The sequence below is a fragment of the Mus caroli genome, unplaced genomic scaffold (assembly GCF_978045245.1).
Source record: "Mus caroli unplaced genomic scaffold, Mus_caroli_1 scaffold_3, whole genome shotgun sequence".
NCBI lineage: Eukaryota > Metazoa > Chordata > Mammalia > Rodentia > Muridae > Mus > Mus caroli.
The window spans coordinates 15,357,061-15,379,020 of record NW_028227258.1 but is presented as its reverse complement, the minus strand read 5'-3'; the positions used below and the strand labels follow the sequence as shown (position 1 = coordinate 15,379,020).

At 46.1% G+C, this 21,960-nt stretch overlaps 1 pseudogene; it reads right to left on the bottom strand.

Annotated features, from left to right (window-relative positions):
* Positions 1-19,038: 19,038 nt before the first annotated feature.
* LOC110291785 (large ribosomal subunit protein uL6 pseudogene) lies at positions 19,039-19,637 on the bottom strand (annotated as a pseudogene).
* Between the last annotated feature and the right edge of the window lie 2,323 nt (positions 19,638-21,960).

Below are 21,960 nucleotides of genomic sequence, written 5' to 3'. Positions count from 1 at the left end.
CAGCAGTTCATCATGGCAGGAAACACCCAGCAAAGTGCTGCTCATCTCGTGGTTGCTGGGAGGGAAAGAAAAAAGGAAGCCTGGTATCCCAACATTCCTTTCCAGGCGTGCAGCCAATGGCCTAACTTATTACCACCAGGCCTCACCTAAAGGCTCCACCACCTCCCGAGAGCATCACAAGTCACAAAACAGCCTTCAGCACTGGGACTTTGAACATTCAAGATCCAAATGGTACAGTGGGTGCCAAATTTTGCAGGTATGTTTTAAAGATTTTTACTTAATTATGAATATATGTGGACAGGAATGTGGCACATCAGAGTCAGAAGAGGACGTTGGATCCCCTGGAACTGGAGTTATAGGGGGTCGTGAGCTGTCAGGTGGGTGCTAAGAACCTAACTTGGGTCCACTGCAAGATCAGTGAGACCTCTCAACCACTGAGCCACCTGTCCAGCTGTAGGATAGTTTCCTTTTTATGTGTTTGTGTATGGCTCTATGTTCACCCTATGCGTGTAGAAGCTCGTGCAGACCAAATGAGAGTGTCAGATCTTCCAAGTGGAGTTACGGGTAGTCATGAACTGCTCAGTATAGGTGCTGGAAACATCTGTCTCTCTGGGCCCATCAAGAACACTTTAAAACATAAACACTGCTCATCTCCCGGCCAGCACTACATTGCGGGTGGACAGCGTGATTGTTTGGTTTGGTTTTGCTCTCAGGATTTTTCTCCCATGGGGAACTTGAGAAACTCCAAGTCACTAACATGCAAGCCCAGATCAGTCCACTTGTTAGGCACTCTGATGACGCAAGAAGGAACAGAAATCACCTTTCAGAGATCTAATGTAAGCAAAGCAACCTAGTCAGCTATGAACTGCTAAGGAAACTCTAAAGAGAGCAAACTGCTAAAGAGAATCTCTGAAGCTCAGTACAAGGCCCTCAGGCTTATAGCAGGGCAAGTGTTGTGGGACACTCACTAACCCTTGCACAAGTCAGTAACTGTGCTTGTCTGGTCACTTTATCTATAATTCCTGTAAATGAACATTTTCAGGATACAATCTACATGTAACAATTTAACATCTCTTCTAATGCATCAACTTGGCTAGGCTATAGTGTCTACTTTCTTCAAACATTAGAAGCAGCTACTGAGGTCCCTTCTGGATGTGATTAGCATTTATAAAATGACCTCTGTAATGTAGGGAGTGACCTTAAGAATGGTTGATAGCCTTAGAACAAAGGTGAAGGCTTCTTTCTCTACATAGACAGAATTCTGTGTTGTCTGCAGCATTCCTGGGTTTCTAGACTACTAGTCTCCTCTGTAAATACCTGACTTAAGACAGCAATATTGTTCTGCTAGGCTACCCTGCTTGCAGTAGACTTCAGACTTCCCGACCCCTCCAGCTGCATGAGTCAGTTCCTTAAAATAGAAAAGAAGTCCGTAGAATTTACATAATATGTCCCATTGTTTCTGGTTCTCCGGAGGATACTGACTCACGCCTGCCGCGTTGTGCTGATGGATTAGCCTTCAAGTACAAGGGTTTACAGAGAAAAGCACAGCGCACATCTAAACTATTACTGTAGGTTCCGTGTGCAGTCTGTGTTCCAAGATTGGCCATCTGTGACTTCAGCTCTTCCTCAAAGCCACCTACCCAAGGTATCTTACCACGTTTGTGTTTTCCTCATTAGGAATAACACATGGGGTTGTGTTTATGTTTGGCTGTACATAGAATGTTCTGACAGCTAATTAGACAATCACTGAACACTTTACAAGGGAAGACAACAGATTATTTTTTAAAAGGAAGTCATCTTTTGTTTGAAAACAGTAATGTCAGTTGGCTCAGAAGTTTCTGTAAGTTGCACAGTGGTTGTAAAATATGTCTTCTGGTTGTTTTGCAAACAGACATGGAAAAGTTACTGGGTAATAAATGAGTCCTGAATGAAATACCTTTTCTTTTTTTTTTTTTTTTTTGAATTAAAGTAATTTTTTCGACAGTTATTGTGTTAGAACAGAAGGAAGTGATAGATGTAACGTGTCTTCAGTGTAGCTAGGTATTTTATTCTGCCTGACATTACAGAGTTAGTAAACTAGGGGGAAAAAAAAAACCCAAACCCATGATCTAACACCTCGGTTCTTATGTAGACACATTTGAGAATGCTGGGAGATTTGTTCTCAGTAACTTTCACTAGATCACTATTAATATAAACCAAGCAAGTGGCACCTCCAGGCCTCCATTATGATGTGGCTGTGGCTAGAATCAGCCAGGAGGAGAGATGAGGATGTCAGCCATGAAGAATTGTTATATTCATTTTCGCACTGGTGTGTCTGCTACTGCCATATTCTCAGTTGTGTTTGAGAGGGTCTCACTACATAGTGCTAGCTGGTCTGGAACTCAGACAGATTCTGCCTCTTCCTCCCAAGTGCTGGGATTAAAGACATGCACCACCACAACCAGGCCTATGCTTGAATTTGTTGCTTCCTGCCCTGCCATTTCTGGAATAGACTAGAAATTTGCTGGAGGTTCACATTTGTTACCAACCATCCACACAGGGCACCCCTCTGCCATCCAGTCTAGTATCTACTACATGGTGATTTTTCAAAAGGACATTAGTGCTTTGTCGCCCTATACCCTCCGAGAAAACCCTTAAAAGCTTCTCTAAGATGGAGCTGAAAGATTTCTCTGGGCTTTTCTGTTATCCTGAGTGATGCTCTGTTGCTGTTAGTCGGTGGCACATTACCATCACCACACACACTTTAAACAAAGAAACTAGACAGCAGTTACATTTTCTTTTACTTTGAGAGGGTTTTACTTTGAGGGTTTCACTGTATAGCCCTGGCTGTTCTGGAACTCACTCTGTAAACCAGACTGGCCTTGAACTCACAATAACCCACCTACACCTGCCTCCCGAGGGCTGGGATTAAAGGTGTGAGCACGCCAGGCTGAGCTTCCTTGTTACATTCTTAAGAGACTCTCTGACTGGAGAGATGGCTCAGTGGTGAAGAGCCCTGCCGTTCAGTCCTCAGCAACCACGTGGTGGCTCACAACCATCTGTAATGGGATCTGATGCCCTCTTCTGGTACCTGAAGAGAGCAACAGTGTACTCACATACATGAAATAAATAAATCTTTAAAAGAAAAAAAAGGAGAGAGACTCTTTATGGAAGGATATATCATCTTTGCAAGCCAAGGCATATTTAAATTATGGCATAGTTCACAAAAGTTTAGTTAAACAACAACTTTTTAAGAGCTAGTTAATTAATATTATTAATAATTAATAAAGTAATAAAGCAATGTTTAGCTTTACCCCTAGAGATCCATGATTCTCAGAATTTAGAGTATATTAGACTTCCCACTGGAAGTTGCTACAAAGTACAGAGCATGAGACTAAACTTCCCTCACCCCCTTAGCCCCACTTCTGCACATACACATTAACCCAATGTGTATGAGTGTTTTGCCAGCATGTGTATCTAGCCATGCACAATTGGGCCACTGTGACTGTGGAGGCCAGAAGAGGGCGCTAGATCCCTGGGGATTAGAGCCACCATGTGGGTCCTGTGAATCAAACCTGGGCCCTCTGAAAAGGAAGCCTGTGTTCTTAACAGCTGAGCCTTCTCTCAAGCCCCTGTAACTAGACTGTTAACAATCACTACAAAGTAACACATTGCAGGACTGCCCTGTGCAGGATCCTGAGCAAATGTTCAGCATTTTCACACCATCATATATGCGTGTTTTAAGTAACTTTGGCTGTGAGGATAGCCAGCTTGTCAGGTACTGAGCAAAGCACGAGAATCTTCAATAGGTGCTGCTCCAGATTAATAACAAGAAATACTCGGGTGGGTTTTTTTTTTTAACAGCCTGAGAGCAGTGACGGAATTAGAGCACGGCATTAGTAAGTAAAATATTAATATAATAATGTAATTAGTACATGTGTATAAAATGAATTGGAAGTTCACAGTTACAATAGCCATGGAAGCTGGTACAAGAAGTCGAATGTCTCTAATAGTGCCACATATGCAGAATATGGGCCATCTAAGGAAAATAGCTGCTCTCTCTGTAGCTCATGCCTATCTATACCTGAGCATAGATAGACTATTACCAAACAGCTAGTTTCTCAAGAGAATAAGACATTGGAATTTTAAATGTGAAACTGCCTCATTTTTCACATAGTGGCAACCAATTTCCTTTTCTTCTCCAGACTCGATAGAAGCCAATGTGATTTTAGGGCCACAGATGAGTTTGACCCAAAGCACCAGCCCCCCCCCCCCAACCCCCGGCCACAGACATGGTCTCACTATGTAGCTCTGGCTGTCCTGGAACTTACTACGTAGACCAGGCTGCCCTTGGACTCACAGAGATCCACCTGCCTCTGCCTCCCGAAGGCTGGGACTAAAGGTGTGCGCCACTACAACTGGCCCCCAAATCTCAGGATGGAGAGGAAATAGGACCAGGGGTGCAAGGAAGACGTGCCCGAGCCACAGATGCTGAAACCATTCCGGACTAGCCAGTGAAGAGGAAATAGAAAACAATCACTCTGATCTTGGGCTCAGGAGGAGGGGTGGGGGCCAAAGACATGGCTGTCGTTAAGGGCACTGACTGCTTTCACATTGGACCCAGCTTCAGTCCCCAGAAGCCACAGTGGAGACTCACAACCGGTTTTACTTCCAATTCCACAGAATCTGGGACACCTCTGGCCTCCATTGGCAGCAGGCACATAGGAGGTGCACACTCATACAGAGCATGCAGGCACTCACACAGGTCCGTTACATAAGTAACTGAGATGGGAGAGATGCTCAGGTGGAATGGGCTGTGTATGTTTGAAGCTCAGAAGGGGCTCTGAAAAGGAAAGGGTTAGAATCCTTACCAAACAGCTAGAACAATACAACTCACCATCCATACATCTAATGGTCCAAACACAACCACGCACACTTGGCACACTAGAGAGGGTGTGTAAGTAGAGTTGTGGATCCATCCGAAGTAGGTGAGAGGGGAAATGCCTGTCGTCGTCATTCTGTCTCAGTTCCCACACTAATGAATGTGCACCTTCTCCTGCCATGCCTGGTTCTAAGGCATTTTCAAGGATAAACTTTAGTATACAGTGTGCCATGCTGACTGATTTCCTTATTGTGTCTGTATTACTTTGGATTGCTCATAGGTTACTTCTTATCTCTCTCTTTCCCTCTCCCTCTCCCCTGCCCCACCCCCTCTCTCACACACACACAGTTACTATAGAGACTCCATCCATTTGATCTCACTGTATGAAACCATAAGGAGTGAGGGCATCCTAAGGAGGATTGTAGTGATGGGGGAAGTATTACAGCACTGGATCCATCCTGTCTGAGAGGGACAGCAAGGAGTGAGAGGCCAGTGAGGAAGAAAGGAAGCAAGAATATTCCTATATTCTCTTCCTAGAGGCCCAAGGGAGGAGCACAGAAAGGCAGGGGTTAATCCCTTACTTTATAAACCAGAAAGTCCCAAGTGTAATCCTAACACTTAGGTGGTAGAGACAGAAGATGGGCCAAGAGTTCAAGGCTAAACGGCCTTGGCTAAAAAACAAGTTAGAGCCTACCCTGGGCTATCTAAGAATTTACCTAAACCGTGTGTGTGTGTGTGTGTGTGTGTGTGTGTGTGTGAGAGAGAGAGAGAGAGAGAGAGAGAGAGAGAGAGAGAGAGAGAGAGAGAGAGAACTGAGAATTGAGTGAAAAATGTCCCCTCCTTACCATTTAGCTATCTCCCTACCCCCACATTGATTATAGAAGGCTCTGTCTATTTGATCTCTGAGAGAAAATCATAGGAAGGATGTATATGAACACTTCGTCCCCATCTGTTTGAGGAGAGTACAAAACCTTTAGGAAGTACAGCCTTGATGGAGGTCATACATCACTAGAATGGACTTTAGGATTCTAGTTCTCTCTGTCCCTCTCTGTCTGTCTCTCTGTCTCTCTCTCTGTCTCTCTCAGTCTCTCTCTCTCTCTTTCTCCCCTCCCCCCTCCTGATCTTTCCTCTTCCTGTGTGTGGATGAAGGGTGATCAGTCAACTTCCTGCCCCTGCTGCCATGCCTCTCTCTGTTATTGCGGACTCGAGCCTCCTGGGACTGTAAGCTAAAATAAACTTTCTTTCTTCCTTAAGTTGCTTTGTGTTATTTTACCACAGCAACAGAAAAATAACTAATACAAGGTGACCTTGGTAAGAACACCTTTGGACTGCCTCCATTATTAGCTTTTCTATGGCTGTCAGAACGAAGTACCACTGACTGGTTGTCTTACAAAATTTCCTATTTTCACAGCAGGAAACCAGCCATCAGAGATCTAAGTTTGTTGGTTCAGTTTCTTCTGAGACCTCTTCTCTTACTTGGAGGTGAGCTCGAGTCTGTACACTCTGTGTGTTCACAAGTCCAGTGTGGTAGTGGGTAGTGTGACTATTACCATGTGCTGTTTGAGCTCACTGAGCAACTAGTTCTGGAAGAAGCGTTCCCCCCCCCCCTACACACACACACACACACACACACACACACACACAAACACATACTTCAGATCCAAGAATATTTACTGGTCTCAAAGTGTCCTCTAAGGCTCTTCATCTGGGAATGGGCAATCCCCACAATTCTGTGAGGGAAAATAACAGTAAAACAAGAGAAAAGGCACTGTGTCCTTGAGAACAACTAGAAGGTAAGCTACTTCCAGTACGCTGAACTCTCCTTCCTCTGTAACAATGCCCACAGTGTCGGAGAAACCAGAAGCTCTGCCGTAGGAAATTCATTCACCAGGAGACCCTCCATCTCAGTTGACCACCTCAACTTCACAGTCAGTTTCTGCAAGATTGCAAAGCTCTTCCTATTGGGCCGCTGTGCTGGATGCTGAGGCCCTCGGTGATGCCCTTAGCCTTTCCACTCGTCTCTGTCAGATGTTCTCAACTTCTGTTTTGACAATACTTTGCTCTCTGGCTGCTTTTTCTGTCAGTTGCTGTTTGTTCTTTCTCTTTTGCTTGCTATGTGCTTGATAAGCTGATAGTGTGCTACCGTAGATTACTTTCTGGACCATATAGTCTCCCCTTTGGGCATAAAAAGATATCCAAATTATACCTTTTTATAACACACTGATCGTATTGATTATGGTTCACCATAATGACTGGATTTTAATTTAATTCTCTCACTCAAGTCTCCAAATGCAGTCATATGCTGGTTACTAGGGTTTAGGACTAATGCATATTACGATTCAACCCACAACAGTGCCACACAGTAGGATCCAAGAGGGTGACAGAGAAGTGAGCTGAAAAGAAATTGGGTGGAGGGAAGAAGGGACCGTTTTTTTGAGAAATGAGAACAATTCTAGGAAAGAGTAGATTGGATGTAAAGCCAAAGGAGGTGTGGCTTATCCAGAAGGAAGACTGAGGGTACTTACAAATGAGGAGGAGGAGGAGGAGGAAGAAGAAGAAGAGAAGGAAGAGGATGAGCAAGAGGAGGAGGGGGAGGAGGCAGAGATGGCCAGTGAGGCAGAAGTAAGTATGAGCGAGGGCTCATGGGTAAGAGCCATAGAGAAGCATGGCTGCAAACACAGGAGCGCTAGTCTGGAGGAGACGAAGGGAGATTGGCAAGAGCAGAGCCACACAGAGGGAGGATGGGGTGGTTTGAATAAGAATGGCCCCATAGGCTCTTATGATTGACTGTTTGTTGGTGGGAATGTTTGAAAAGGATAAGAAGGTATAGCCTTGTTAAAGGAGGTGTGTCACTGGGCTGGGCTCTGAGGTTTCAAAAGCTCAAAGCTCAGTACATAAGCTCCCAGCTGCTGCTCCATCCCCATACCTGCGCGTCTGCTGCCAGGCTCCCTGCCACGAAGGTCATGAATCCACCCTCTGAAACTCTAAGCTCCCAGTAAATGTCTATCACAGTGCTTCTCAGCCTTCCTGATGCTGGTGCCCCCCTTCCAACCATAAAGTTATTGCCTTGCTACTTTGTAACTGTAATTTTGCTACTGTTATGAATCCTAATTAAGTATCTGATATGCAGGATATCTGTTACCCCGGGGGTCGTGACCCACAGGTTGAGAACCGCCACTCTCTGGGTTGCCTTGGTTAGGTGTTTTGTCATAGCAATCCAAGATGAGTTAAAACAGAGGGTAGTTGGTGGCTGACGCAGTGACATCCTTCATCAGGATTGAAAAGCAGGCAGAGGCTAAGCTCTGCATGCATAAAGATCTGGCACAGTCGTGATACAGGAGGAGATAAGGAAGGAGCTGGAGATAGTTGGTCTTGCTATTTGAGGCTTTGGGCTTCCCTGATTTATGTGACTTTAGCTAAATTGACTTATTATTTTGTCATGTCACTGTCCTCTGTGACACCAAGGTTAGCAACAGTCACTTTGTACTGACCCCATGTTGCATGACCCACAGGACTATGACTACATTGTCAGCTGCATAGAGAAGCAGATGATTCCTGAATGGCCCACACCTGCGACTTTGTTCAGCAAACTGCTTCTAAGGTTTTTCTGGGCTTTTTATCCTTGTCTGTCTTCAAGGCCTCAGTGACCCGTGGGGACCTGACAGCAGTGCTCTACTCACCATTCCAGACCTGAGTGTTACGTTAACTCCTTGAGTCTTAACTCCTACAGCGCATCCCGAACAATGGTGATTTTTCCTCAAAGTGCATAAACCATGCACATACCAGTACACTTCCAAATTAAAATAGCACTAAACAGACATGTTTCTGGCCAGGGATGACCTAAAAACTGGTTGGCAGGAAATTGAGACCGGTCTTTGCTTCTTATTGTGTAGAAGTGACGAGTCAGGGTTTCATGAAATCAATCAATCATGTCGATGCATAGAGGCTTCTAGAACACCCAGGAATTAACATGATTTCAGCTCTGTCTCTGACATTCCCCAGGGCCTTGGTTAACATCCTTCCATCAGCCCCAGAGCCAGGATTACAACTTAGCTACAGTTCATTACTGAAAGTTTATTTTTTTTCTGGCAATGTTTAAGTCTGGATGCTTGCTATTTGTCAGTGGGAGGGTGGGATGGCTTCCCAGTCTGCATCACAATTATGCAGTGAAAACTGCGTTGTTGGTCCTGTTTTCCACTCTTTACTGCCTGGCCCAACTGTACTCTGGTTTCTGTTGCGGCTTTGCTGTAGAACCTCCCTTCTTCTGTGGGTGATTGCTAACCCTTCATTTTCACTCAGTGTAAACTTGTGGCACCACTGCCGCCCCTGTGCTGAAGCATCTTGTTTACATAGGCTCCATTTTCCCCGTCCCCTGATGACCTTACTGTCCACTCTGTTAGCACTTTGTCCAGGCTCCATCCCACAGTTACCTGGCAACAGCTAGGTGTGCCTGACTCACTATAAAAGGGGCTGCTCGCCCCCTCCACTCTCTCATGCCTCCTTGCTCTCCCTCTGACCTCTCATCCCTTCCTCTCCTCCCTCTCCCCTCTTCTCATTTCCCTCCTCCCTCTCTCTCCACGTGCTCATGGCCAGCCTCTATTCCTCTGCTCTCTCTCTGCCTTTCTCTGTCTCTACTACCCTCTCAACTCCCCTCTCCATGCCCTGAATAGACTCTATTCTATACTAGTCAGTTGTGTGGCTGGTACCTTACAGGGAAGGGGTACCTCAGCATGGGCCCGTGGAGGCACCCCCTTCCCCCACAACTGACTACACATCCACCAGACATATCGCTTCACTCCTTATCTTTTTTATAAAACACAACACACTCCTTCTGTGCCCACCCACTGATACTGCAGTTGCCACAAAGGTTAACTCACTGTTCAAAGTCCTATCTGTCCAAATGCCAGAAATCAAAGGGCCGCAGTGTCAGGTCAGCCAGGTAGAACTAACAGAATGTGATGATGGGACTTTGGCAAAGAGAAAAGACCCTCCTTGTGTGAAGAAACCATTATTTGAAAGACTTTAAGCCTTGTCCTGATCGTTTAATCCTTTCATGGACTGGGCTTCACTTACAAGGCGTGTGGTATACACTCAGTCCCATCATAACAAAATGATCGATGTTCCTGACTGAGCTCAGAGGTCTTAGTTAGGAAAGTTAGTTAGACACGATTTGCTTTCAGTCTAGAAAGAGTGTTTCCCTGGAGCCTCTCGTCTGCTTATTAACATCATACAAGCTTCCTTGTACAAAGTGACATCGCTTTTACCATCAAACTTTTCCAGGGAGTGCTTTTCGTTTTATATCATTTGTGTCCCCTCCACACCTTCCAGAGGTCTCTGCTACGTGCCATCTACCCTGAGTTTACTATGGCCTTTATTGGTCTGTGACTTGAAGGGACTGTCAGAGCTCACATGACAGGAAAACTCACTTTCTTCACAGAGACCCTAGGATGCTTTTGGGTGGGAGTGATTTGGCTTTAGGCTCCATTTTTGTTTGTTTGAGACGGCATCTCATCAAATGCCCTATTCTGGGCTTGAACTTGTAATCCTCCTGTCTCAGCATCCTGAGTGTTGATCATTAGGAGTGTGCGTTCTTTTTTTTTTTTTTTAAAGATTTATTTGTTTTATTTATTTATATGTTTTATGTATATGAGTACACTGTCGATGTCTTCAGACACACCAGAAGAGGGCATTGGATTCCATTACAGATGGTTGTGAGCCACTATGTGGTTGCTGGGGGTTGAACTTGGGACCTCTGGAAGAGCAGTCAGTGCTCTTAACCCCTGAGCCATCTCTCCAGCCCGGGAGCATGTGTTCTTGATAAAGTCCCTGAGCAGCATTCCATAGCAGTCTCAGGTCTGCTAAAGCCGACAACAGAGGAGTGATAGGGGACAGAGATTAGCAAGACCTCACCCTGTGCTTTGTTTTTATGTGTTGTTAGTAGGGCCAGTTCGGTTTGGTTCAAGAACAGCTCACTCTTAGGTCAGTGTCAGCAGGTGAAGGTGCTTGCACCAAACCTGACAGCCTGGGTAGCATCCCCGGGACTCTTAGAAGGAGAAAATTAAGTTACCGTCTGCCCTCACATCCTATGGCACCTGTAGTCTCCACCTCCCATGATAAATAAATAAAATGTCATCTAGAACAAGACCTACTGATTTTCTTCTAACAGGGACATGGACCTGGGTTGAATAAGTGAGGTCACAGGTTGTTAGGGCATCAGGCAGACACACAAGGGCTGACAACCAAAGCCTGAAGTTTACCTTTCCCTGACACACTCCCATACTCACTGGCCACCACTTCTCAGTTTCCATCTCTGATCCCTCCCACGGACCACATTTGAATGTGCTGTGCATCCCACACCAGGCTGTGCCATCATAAATTGCACCATCTCCATCTTCTTCCAGCTCACCGGCCTGCCTTTCCATCTAACTAACCTCTCACAATGGCTGCAAATATGTCTTCCTTCTTATTTGGTGTCGCCTGCATCGCCTGTTAAACTGCTGGTGTCACAAAGGCTGAACACTGCTCTTGCTACTGCTGTGTCTGTGGGACCCGGTGCAGTGTCTGGCACAAAGGAGCTTTATAAACACTCATCTAACGCAATGACTTATTCATCCTCAGGACCAGATCATTGTCCCTGTAATCCTTTCCAGTTGAAGTTTCCTTACTCTTCACCCTCCAGGGGCCTGCTCGATGCCTCTCACCCACATCAGCCCCCGTCTTGTAATGAAGACAGAATTCCAGATCGGTGCTGTGTAACTTAGCACGCCATTACACCCCACACCAGTGATGTTCTTTCCATCTTCTGGTAAAGATGCTGGTGGCTGTCCTCTGCCACTCCTAGGGCATCTGCTTGCTCTGTAAACATGTCGCTCCTTAGAAGCAGGTATTTAAATCTGATATCTGCAACTTGCCATCAGGAGCTCTGCTGAGCGCTAAGGATGAGGACTGCAGTGTTCGGCTTTCAAATAAATCAGCCTAATTCCAGGAAAGTCTGAGTAGCTGCAGGAAATTAGAGAGCTAGAACAAGCAGCCTTGATCCAAAGAACACAAAATCTTCCATACAGCAAAGTCATTTCTTAAGAAGGGTGATAAATCCCACCAACGGGAACATTTGGGCCCCATCTCTTCCACAGATCCCGTCCTTCCCCTGTCAGAACACCCCCACCCCAGCCCCTCATTTTATAATCACTAAAGATTCTGTCCAGTGACGGCTTCTGGGATCCTTTCATCTGCGGTGATTTACTATAGTCCCTTGTTGGACGGCCTGCTCAAGACTTTGCAGGTGCACCCCACCCCACCCCCGCTCTGCTTCTCTGGGGAGATTTAGTGGCAGTTATGTTTCAACTTCCTTGGCAGGAGCATGCGGCCTCAAACATGAACCACTGCAGAATAGGCTTAGAGCAAGAATGGCTGCCCCGAAAGTTTCCACTTGGTGATAGGAGTGATAAATTAGTTTCTTTACCATTAGGTAATCTGTGACATGCCAGATTAATTAAGGTCATATTTTATCAAATTGAAGCTTGTATCAGAGCCCTTTCCAATGTTGTGATATAAATCTCAAACTGGCCTAATCCGGAAAGGAAGTGAGCAGCAGCCCTAACTGAAGAGTCCAGTGGTCTCTGGCTTTCCATACAGCCTCAGAGAAGAGAGAACATTAGCCCATTGCCTGACTTTTTTATAAGATTAATTTTTATTTTTACTTATGAACATGTGTGTCTCCCACATGTATGTGGGTACCTGCAGAGGCCAGAAGGGGTGCAGTATTCCTTGGATATGGGATTATCAACTTCCTGATGTGGGTTCTGGGAACTGAACGCAGGCCTTATGGAAAAGCATTCGGTACTCTTCCGCCCTGAGCCATCTCTCCGGGCCCCATCATGTGCTTCTGTAAATAGTTTTAGTGGCACGAAGCCACGTATCTTCTTTACACAGTGTCTAGGGCCGCTCTCAAGCCATAATGCGTTGGGTCCTCGCAGGAATGATCTGATATATTTATGATCCTGCCTTTTCCAGTAAAAGCTTGCCAGCCCCTGGCTCCAGGGCTCGGATGATGTCATCGGGATTCTCAAGCCATCCATTGACTACATGCAGTCTTTCTCCCGGGTGACCTTGCTCTCAGCTTCTTTCGGTTCTGATATCTCTTCCTGCAAATAGCCTCAGTTGAAAGATCATCTCGTTTCTGGTAACTCTTTGAAAAGCCCTTGAAGTGACTCGCATTGGCTATTTGGATGAGATGCTCATCCTTCGATTGATGATCAACAGGGAGGAGGAATTATCCCACACGGCTTGCTCTGAGTTATCCGTCTAGCCCTGGTGGGGTTGAGGCCAGCCACATCCAGGACACATGGACAGAGAATGATGGAGTGACCCTCCCAAAGGCAAAACCAACAACAACAGCAACTAGCATCTCCGGGATGAAACCTCTCCCCCAACTCAAGGCTGGACACAGTCTAATCTTGGACAGTTCTCAGGGTGTGTTAATGAGACTTGCGTGTGTGTGATCTCGGACCCCAAAGCAGTCCTAGTAACGACAATGACCTGTTATTGATGAGTTTTGATGCCAGACTACAATAAGCACTTAGTTAGACATCATCTTATTTATTCTCCAGACAACTATAAACTAGGTGTTTTTAACTTCTACTTTACAAATGAGAGGCTTAATAAAGACCTGCTCGGAGGAAGCGGGGTGCCAAACAGCAAGCAATGGTGCAGCTTTATTGCAGTTATTGTTATTAGAACGGCAGCAGAAGTCGTTTGTATCCAACCAACCTGAAATCAAGCCCTGGCTCTGTTCTCAACCCTAGGATTCACAGCTAGACAGTAAATTACAAAAAGAAGGATCATATTTGTCCTTAACCCTGGTCTTGTCAGCATGTCCCCAGTAGGCACACAGTAAACACCCTCACAAACTTATATTAATGACTTACAGTCTCTAAGCCTGAAAATTTAAATGTGAAATATGCAAAATACATACACATAACCCTGGAAGGGATTTCACAATAGAGCACACACCGAACACTTGGGTTGGTGCTGGGTGTTATTTGCTGGCCCTTAATAAATGTCCAATAAGTAGCAACAATTGCAGCGATTTTCCGAATACTTAACCACATCCCATAATGCACATATTGGCTCATCAGATTCTCAAGCCCCTGCCTCCACACTACAAGTGATCTGAGTCTGTATTCTTCTTTTGTCATGAGTACTGAGGGTGTGTCCCGCCCTCTCACCAGTGAATCCAACTCTTTCTATTAACTCCCAGGACTCTGGGGCATTTCATTCAAGTTCTGCGAAATGATGGCTTCTCCTTTTCTCTCCTGCATTATTGGAAGAAATAAAAGCATCTTTCTTCAAAAACACAATGAAGACTTTTCTCTCAGCCTCCTTCTCTTTCCCCCATTATTTCCAGAGATCGAGGTTGGGCTGTAGGAGGTTCTGTTGCCTGGCAGGAGCCTGTAATTCACAGAGAGCCAACAGCTGGAGCCAGCCGGGCCCTGGCCTCACCAGCCCTCCCTCCCTGCTCCAGTAAGCTCTTCTTTCCCAGAATTGCCTGCTGCCATCTGCTGGCCATATGGTGTCACTGCACTGATATCTCCTAAGTGTCTGAAGGAGCCTCCTTTCGGCTTCCCAGTATCTTCAGGATCCTCTGGGAGACAGTGCTTTTAGGGGGCATCTGATAGACAGACAGTGCTAGCAGGGAGGACAACAGAGAGTGTCGAGGTAAGGTGCTTGGGCCAATATGGCTGGGAAGAAGAAACTCACAGCTCAAACGAGGGAAACTCAAACCATGAATCCTCCTTCCATCTGACAAACACGCTTTCTTGCCCAGAGCCACCTGTTTGTTATCCCCCACCCATCTCCCACCCAACAGCACCCTGTCATTCTCTCAGCCACACCAGTAGCTCCCATAAGCTGTATTGACACAGCCATCATACTACTTAATTGTTTTTTCAAATAGTTTCCTGTGGAAAAGTTATAAAAACAGTTACAAAGAATTCCCCTACATCCTTCTTCGAGCCAAGTCCACTTAAGATTTTCCGGTGGAATTGGCAGCTTTTTATAAGCAGAGGATTCAAGTCAAGGTCACACATTTTTCTGCTTCCCATGAGTCTCAACGTCTTCCTCATTTGGAACATTCCTGACTTCTGCTTCTATTTTAGACTTCGGGATAGATGCTGCCATTGTAAGCAGTTCCAGCCAGTGCTGTCGAGTGCCTTCAGTCTGTCTGATGCTGGCTAGTCAGTTTATGCATTATCAGCTAACACGTTAACAGGTTAACAAGTCATTTCACGCCACTGACTTTGGTGACCCACGCTGTTTCCTGTGGTATGGCTTTGGATCACTTTGATAGGATTGTCTGTGTGTACGTCTGTGAATGGCACCTGTCTACCTGGCACCCTAGGGGGTCAGAAGAAATTGTCAGTCCCCTGGACCTGGAGCTACAGATGGTTGTGAGCCACTGTGTGGGTGCCTGGAATTGAACCCTGGGTCATCTGGAAGAACAGCCGGTGCTCTTGACCACTGAGTCATTTCCTGGCCCTATCAGCTTGGTTTTTATAATACAGTGCAGGACTCCTACCTGCCAGGGGAATGGTAGCTCAAACGGTGGTCTCTCCAACTTCAACTAACAATTAAGACCATACCGTACAGACATGCCCATAGGTCAGTCCAATACAGAGCAATCCTCCAGGTCCTTGGGTGAGAGTTACCTCTCAGCTGACTCTAGGGTGTGTCAGAGCTAATTACTTAAAGCTAATGATTAAAACTAACTAGGATGTTAGTCTTGCTGTAGCTCGTGGCCCTGCTGGACCACTGCCTCTTCTGCTTGGCCTCACCTGATACCTTTTTCAGACAGTTAGGGGAGGGGGTAAAAGGGAGAAAATGAAAACACTTACTGTGTTTTAAGAATAGAAAAGGGATGCTGGGCGTGGTGGCACACGCCTTTAATCCCAGCACTTGGGAGGCAGAGGCAGGCAGGCAGATTTCTGAGTTCAAGGCCAGCCTGGTCTACAGAGTGAGTTCCAGGACAGCCAGGGCTACACAGAGAAACCCTGCCTCGAAAAACCAAAAAAAAAAAAAAAAAAAAGAAAAAAGAAAAAGAAAAAAAAAAAGAAAAAGGTGTCCATTCTTGCCACTATTGAAGAATGATATGACATACAATTAATACTATGGATTGCTGGAGGTGCGCTCTCCACAGACATGTCCACCTCGAGAAGACAATGACCGTGGCTCATCGTGGATTGTAGCTCCAGGGCCTAATGCAATGGCTGCTGCACTACTACTTCTTGTCTTCCCAACCACAGCATCCGGTCCGCAGAGCCTGGCTTTTCTGTGGGTTCTCGGAGCTGAACTGAGACCCTCACACCAATGAGCTATTGCTCCAGCCCAGAAGTTATTTATCATTTATAGTTCTACATGTGCATCAGGGAGTTTGTTTATGTACTTGGTGATGTAGAGACTGGAAAGTAAGACTGGTCTTCCAACGGATTCTGGGTCTGATGTGGGCTCTCTGCTCTATAGACAGCACTTTCTAGGTATCGCCTCATAAAACGGAGGCCCTCCCAGTTCTCTCGTAAAGGCACTAATTCTCTTCATGAGAGCAAAGGCCTTTGATTTTTTTTCTTATTATTTTATGTATGTGTATGTGTGCCTGAGTATATGTATTAATACCACATGCTTATAACAACCCATGGAAGCCAGAGAAGTCATAGGATACACTGGAACCAGAGTTACAGGTGGTTGTGAACCACCCCGGGGGGGGGGGGTTGTTCAGAACCAAGCCAGGGCCCTCCGCAAAGAGCTCCTAACCATTAGACTATCTGGCCCACCCAACAGAACAACCATTCAGACCCTAGCAATCACACCGGCAGAACAACGAAGTATCTCTGGGCTTTGCGACGAGAGAGAGCTGCCGCTGTATCTGGCAGCCTGCTTCCAGGCCGGCCTCATCGCTCCTGCGCTAACATGTTTTTTTTCTTTTTTCTAATAGGTATAATTATTTGGCCCCAATTGCTAGCAGCAAATGTCAACACTCGTCTACTGCCTCCCCCCACTCCCAAACCCCCTCATACCATCGAGTCCTAATGCATGTGTGCTTTCTTCAAATGAAAGGCATGCTTTTCAGGACCTGATGGAAAGGAACAGCTGGACCCTTTCAGAGGAGCCATTAGGAAGTGACGGAGCGCTCGGGTAGTGCAGCTGCTGCGAGGATGAAAGTGTTTGCTCAGCACAAAGGGCTCCAAGCACAAACCTCCACCAGCCTTTCCCCGCCCTTCGAAACCCTGTCTGCAGAGTCACAGCCGTTCTAAGGGAAAGAGTCAAGGTGGCGCTTTTTGTTCTCCCTACTGGAGTCCGGCACCTGGCTGGCCAAGCCTTCATAAGTAGCAGAGGCCAGAGCCTCTCTGCTTCTCACTAGATCCTGTGAAGAGGCCCACAGTGATTGCTACAGGACCCAGCTTTCTTAACTAGGGACCTCCAGCTTCAGCCACGGCTATCCCTGTAGCTCCATGACAGGAAAGAGGTGTGGAATCTCAGAAGAGCTGTTTCTGACTACTAGAAAAGGCACTGAACCGACTTCCTCTTTTGTATCCACCTCATCCGCAGCTGGCTTTTCTTTCCAACCCTTTGGAAATAATCTAGAACCATTTTAATGAAAATATCATTGCCCAGGAACCACCACTCAAGATTTAGATTCAAGTTTAGGTGGTCAGTGGTCCATTCAAAGGTGTTCTGGTGATCCCTCTGTGCAGCCAGAGCCCACCAGTCCATCCTCTGTGCAGCCAGAGCCCACCATCCCTACTCTCTATGCGTGCAGAGCCCAACATACTCTGGTTTCATCCAGGGTCACACCAGAAGCACCTATGGTTCCTCTAAGATCTTATTGCCTGCGTACTAGACAGAGAAGAAACATCGTCACCACCTGGAGTGTTGCCCAGGGGCTTTTAAAAAACAAAACAAAACAAAACACTCTTCAGTTGATTTTAAATGGGTCACCAAAAGCCTGCTATGGTGGTGCTCTCTGGTAATTCCAGAGCTCGGAAAACTGCAGCAAAAAGATCAGGAGTTTGAGGACTGATCTTAGCTACATAGTAAGACCTTGTGTCAACCACCAAAAAGAATGAACAAATGGATAGATGAATGGATGGATGGATGGATGACTTGGTAGCCCCCCCCCGCCCCCCCGCCCGGAGCCATGAACTATCACATTTTTACAGCATCTTCCAGGTGGTGCCTTTTAAACTTCTTATAGCGCCTTTTTTTTTTTTTTTTTTTGGTTTTCGAGACAGGGTTTCTCTGTGTAGCCCTGGCTGTCCTGGAACTCACTTTGTAGACCAGGCTGGCCTCAAACTCAGAAATCCGCCTGCCTCTGCTGGGATTAAAGGCATGTGCCACCACACCCAGCTCTGACTTTTCTTCTTTTTAATCATTCATGATTTACTGACCGAGACTTTTATAAAATACAATTAGTGTCACCAGGAAAACGTGATAACAAAGCAGACCTACAAAATACAAATGTAGATATTTTCATTATTAGATTCAAAGACACAAGATTGACATGAAAAGGTCTGCTCCTTAGTCTCTATGTGCTGTGTAACATAGAGCGAAACATTCCATCCTACAGGGAAACCCCTTACGCAGAAAGGTAAACAACTCAATAGAGCTTCAGGAAGTCCCTGAAACTGACTAGATTCACCAGGCCCCTCCCTGCCAGAGTTAATTAAGCTTTAAAAGCTAAGAGTCCTTCTCAGAGAAGCTAAGCTGCAAAGATTTAGTCCAAACCAGCTGCCTGGAAGAAGCAGAAACCAGCTGAGATTATCTGGAAAGGACACACTTCAACCTATTGAGCTGCCTGCAGACTGTACAGTGTGCTCCAGGTTTTCCCAGTTTTGAGCTGTCACCCATGCTGGGGTGGGTTTGGTGATGCAGCTATTTTTTTATTCATTTGTGCTCCTGTAAGTAACCCCAATGAAATGATTCATTAACCAAGTAGGACTTTGGTAGTATCTACACTTTGGTCTGTTGGGGCTGTCATGGGACTTTCTATTTAGGTGAATAGATGTGTGGTGTGTTTCCCCAGGGGAGGATTTTTTTTTCCAATATATAAATCCTATATTTTCCTCAAAGAGCCCAAATTGTACTTGTGATCAGGATCTTGTTTCTGGAGCCAGGAAACTGAGGTCTTACTCGTCAGCCTGCTGCATGGTCCCCTTCTCAGACATAGAGATGCCATCCTAAAACTTTCTGATATCCTTGTTTTTAACTGTTGTAGCTTGCTGAATAAGAGCTCCTGAATCTGAAACAAGTTCAATATCATTTCCTTCAAGGATTAATTCATCCTTATGAGCTTGAGAGACAGAACAAGCAACACTTGTCCTCGTCCAAACCCTGACGATGTATTTCTCACCCAGGAAATTTTGGATTTCACCCAAGGACCCATTCTCCTGGATAACGACATTGATGGAGAAGTGAGCATACACAGACCTCATCTTGTAACAGAAGCCTAGTGTAACAGCCTTGATCATGTTCTGAACGTGACTGCAGATGGTCCTGACAGTGGCCAGGTCCTTTCTGTTACCACACCATTTGTCAACTCGGAGCCTTTCCTTTTTCTTTCCAGAAGACTCAGCTTTACATGGATGTGATTGAAGTCCCTCCTCAGAGATCCCCTGAGGCCCTTCATAATGGCTGTGTGCCCTTTCAGAGTGATGTCGACATTTTCTGGAATGTCGACAGTCTGATTTCGGAGAATGGTCTTCATTCTCACAGTAGATGGGGCAAAGAGAGAACGTCCTTCCCAGGGAAGGTTTTGTAACATAACACTGGCTGTGCTGTCAGTTTGTGAACGTATGTTGGTCTGTGGCCTCTTCTTAGAGTAACACTGTTCTGAGAAACACTTGTATAAGAAATATAAATATATGTGTGTGCTTCCGGTGTGATTGTGTGCAGTGTCAAATAGAATCAATAAATACAGTGGGATGAAGCCCAAGGTAGGTAAAGGCTTCCAGGCTATTAAGGGCTATGATAGGCTCTGAAGCAACAAAAACTGCTTCGCTCCATTTAACTCTCTACTTTCTAATCTTGTAAGGTGGAGATGTCTTCCTCCCTTAGAGTCCTATTGACCCTTCTATAAAGGGAAATCTTACCAATTTATTCTCAGTCTCATGAAGCACTCGCCAACCAGAAAGACACATCTCTGCAGAGTGTCCCCTTGTTCTGTCCTTAGTACCCAGCACCGTATCTGGCACAGATAAGAACAAAAATGAATGAATGAATGAGTGAATGAAACAATTACAATATGCCATTTCACACTGGAAACACACCAGCCTTAAACACAGAGCTCTTGGGAGACATTTTAATATCCGGCAGAGTCTGTCTCTCCCTCAGGCTTTCATTCCAAACTCCCTCTGCAACCTGATCACCAAGGTGTCTCACTTTCTCTTCCCAGAATTGTGAGTCTGTACTCAGTTCCTTCAGCCTGTTACATCAGCTGGACCATCAGCCTGCTTTGTAGTTTGGAGGTTTACTGGTTTTATGCTAACTGGACGAAAGCTAGAGTCCTCAGAGATGAAGGAGCCTCAATTGAGAAAATGCTTCCGTAAGATCCAGCTGTAAGGCATTTTCTTATTAGTGTCATGGGGCAGGGTCCAGCCCGATGTAGGTGGTACAGCCCCTGGGCAGGTGGTCCTGGGTTCTGTAAGAAAGTGGGCTGAGCAAGTCAGTAAGCAGCACCCCTTCATGGCTTCTGCATCAGCTCCTGCCTCCAGGATCCTACCCTGATTGAGTTCCTGTCTGATTTCCTTTGATAATGAACAGCAATGTGGAAGTGTAAGCTGAATGATGCTCTCCAAGTTTGACTGTGGTATTTTATTGCAGCAATAGAAACCCTAACAAAGGCAAGGGGTTCATTTCTTCTTTTAAGCTTTAAAAGGCTTTTGGAACAAGGTGAACCTCCCAGAACAGCCTCCTGGGTGCCTTCACAGGAGAACACCATTGTGTGCGGGTGGCTCGTGCTCACTAGAATCTGCTTCCCCAATTCTTAGAACCCTTCATATCACAAGGATCGCCTGGCGTGGGTAGGTCTCTGTTTCCCATCAATAGGCTCCCCTGTTAGCTCTCAAACCTGGGACAAATGGCTGCCGTTCCTACTTAACCCATCAAGGCAGACCTGTCCACCAGGTTCCCCCAGCATCCCCCAGTTCCTACCTGTTACAGGATATGGCTGGCACACCCCACCCGCTACCCTAAACTACTCAAGCTCAGGGGCTGGTCTGCCCTTTCCCCAGTGGCCCTTCCCTGTATAATCAGCCATTCTGATTACCTAGCCCCTTTGACTTTACCCTTTACCCTTCTGGCCTCTCCCTCTTCCTTCTTCTCCTCCCCTTCCTTTCTCCTCTCCCATCTCCCTCTCCTTCTTCCCCTCTCCCCTCTCTCTTCTATTCCCCTCTCCCCTCTATTCCTCTCTGACCCCTCCCCTCTCTCCTCTCCTCCCTTCTCTCTTCCCTCTGTTCCCCAGTCCCCTCTCCCCTGGTGGCTAGGCACAGGGTCATGTCTTCTCTGGCCTCTCCCAAATGTGTCTGCTTCTGGCCATGCTCTTCCTTTTATCTATAATAAACCTTCTCCTCCACTGTACCTAGGAGCAGTCTGTCCTTTCTTTTTCTTTTCTTGTTTCATTCATTCCCTTTTTTTCCTGAAAGGAGTTTGGGTGCTATCACCAAGCGACTGACCTTCCTCATACAACTTCCATCCAGGGAAGAGGCAAAGCTTTGGAAACCTTTGCGGTTACATTTTGCTGGGCTCGTTCCTCTGCCCCTCTCCTTCTTCGCAGCCCTGTGTGGTACACTGGCTCCCTTGCAGCATGAATTCTGGCTAACTTCAGCTAGCAGCACAGCAGCAGGAAATATGTGGTCAGGAGGAGAGAGGAGCTGAAACGTATTCCAACACCCAGTCTGCTATCTGCACAGCCTGCCTAGCTGCCTACCACCCTGTCTGTGTTTATCTTTGAGAACAGGACGCCGGGAGAGCAGACGTTGCTCTTCACGATCTCAAGGTGAAACCACCTGCATCCAAAATGGCCACTCAAATGATTTCTAGAAGACCACAGT